General features: G+C 67.0%; 1 non-coding gene across 1 annotated transcript; it reads left to right on the plus strand.

The window, feature by feature from the left end:
• The first annotated feature begins 1184 nt into the window (after nt 1–1184).
• On the plus strand, nt 1185–1266 carry TRNAL-AAG (transfer RNA leucine (anticodon AAG)). Its single transcript has one exon. It is a non-coding gene; the product is annotated as a tRNA-Leu (tRNA).
• The last annotated feature ends 800 nt before the right edge of the window (nt 1267–2066 follow it).

Raw genomic sequence — 2066 nt, forward strand, 5'->3', positions numbered from 1 at the left:
CCCTCTCCCTGTCCCCCCACCCCGTCCCCACCGTCCCCATCCCTTTGTCCCCGTCCCCTCAGCTCTGTCCCCATCCCTGTCCCCCCCATGCCTGTCCCTTTGTCCCCCCCACCCCCGTCCCCATCCCTGTCCCCCCCCTCACCCCTGTCCCCCCATCCCTTTCCTTGTCCCCGTCCTTCTGTCCCCGTCCCTGTCTCCCCATCCCTGTCCCCATCCCTCTATCCCTGTCCCCCCCTCCTCACCCCTGTCCCCCCCATGCCTGTCCCTTTGTCCCCCCCACCCCCGTCCCCATCCCTGTCCCCCCCCCTCACCCCTGTTCCCCCATCCCTGTCCTTGTCCCCGTCCCCCTGTCTCCCCATCCCTATCCCTGTCCCCATCCCTCTGTCCCCCCCTCCTCACCCCGTCCCCCCCCGCCTGTCCCTGTCTCCCTCACCCGTCTCTGTCCCCCCCCTTGTCCCGCCATCCCCACTCTGTCCCTGTCCCCCCCATCCCTGTCCCCTCTCCTCCCCGCCCCCCCTCCCCGACGCCGCCACCCGAGACTGGGCCGGGCCTGGGGGACCCCCCCGAACCCCCGGTACCTGCGGGGACTGCCCGGGCTGGCGGCTCCTGCCCGGCCCTGCTTCCCCGTCCCCGTCCCGCCGCCGCCGGAGCCGGGGGACAATGGCGGCGGCGCTGACCCGGAAGTTGACCACCTTCCCCCCCGGAAGTGCCACACCCGGAAGTGCCCCCTCCAAGCCCGGGAAACCCAAACCCGGCGGCGGCGCCGCGAGCCGGGGGCGGCGGATTTGGGGGGAAAAAGGGGAGAAAAGGGACCGAACCGGGGCCGGGGGGGGGGGGGGGAGGTCGGGGAGAACCGGGGCTGGCCCCGGGCTCCCGCTGGGTGTCCCCGGCCCGGAGCTCCGTCCCTCGGCTCCCGAAGGCGGGGGGGGAACAGGCCGGAGCCCCCCCGTTGCGCCCCCGAAGCCCCTTGAAATCCCCCAAGCAGGAATTTTGGAGAAATTCCTTATTTTTTTCTCATTGTTTTGCGTAAAAAAGCGCGGAGTTTCCCCAGGTGTGTATGAGGCTGGGGGGGGTGGTGGGGGGCCGGTCCCGAGCCCCCTCCCCCCTTGGGAAGAGGCGAGCGGGAATTTTTGGCGAGTTTTGGCTTTTTTTGTGGTTGTTCCGGGGCGCGGTTTGCGGGCGGGGGTAGCGTGGCCGAGCGGTCTAAGGCGCTGGATTAAGGCTCCAGTCTCTGCGGGGGCGTGGGTTCGAATCCCACCGCTGCCAGGTGCCTTTTGGGCCCCGCCGGAGCCACATCTGGAGGAGCCACATCTGGAGGAGCAGCTGGACCCGGGTGTGCTGGTTCCGGGGGGCGGGGGGGGGGATGATGATGATGATGATGGTGCTGGGCTGCCACCAGCGCCCATCCATGCCCAGAAGATGACCTAAGGCTTCGCGTAGGTGACAGCGGTGACTTCAAATTATGGAGGATGGACCCACCCCACGGTGTCCCACCACCCGATGGATCAACCCTACGGTGTCCCACCACCCAATGGATCAACCCCATGGTGTCCCACCAGCAGAAGGACCCACCCTGTGATGTCCCATAGCTGCACAGACCAACCGGCTTTGTATAGGTGACGGCGGTGACTTCAAATTATGGAGGATGGACCCACCCCATGGAGTCCCGCCACCAGAAGGACCCACCCCATGGAGTGCTATCACCACAGGGACCCACCCCATGGTGTCCCACCACTGGATGGACCCACCCCACGGTGTCCCACCAGCAGAAGGACCCACCCCATAGTGTCCCACCACCCGATGGACCAACCCCACAGTGTCCCACCACTGGACAGATCCACCCCATGGCGTCCCACCATCCAATGGACCAACCCCACGGTGTCCCACCAGCAGAAGGACCCACCCCATGGTGTCCCACCATCCGATGGATCAACCCTATGGTGTCCCACCACCCGATGGACCCACCCCACGGTGTCCCACCAGCAGAAGGACCCACCCCGTGATGTCCCATAGCTGGACAGACCGACCGGCTTTGTATAGGTGACGGCGGTGACTTCAAATTATGG

This window comes from Larus michahellis, chromosome 29 (assembly GCF_964199755.1).
Source record: "Larus michahellis chromosome 29, bLarMic1.1, whole genome shotgun sequence".
NCBI classification, from domain to species: Eukaryota; Metazoa; Chordata; class Aves; order Charadriiformes; family Laridae; genus Larus; species Larus michahellis.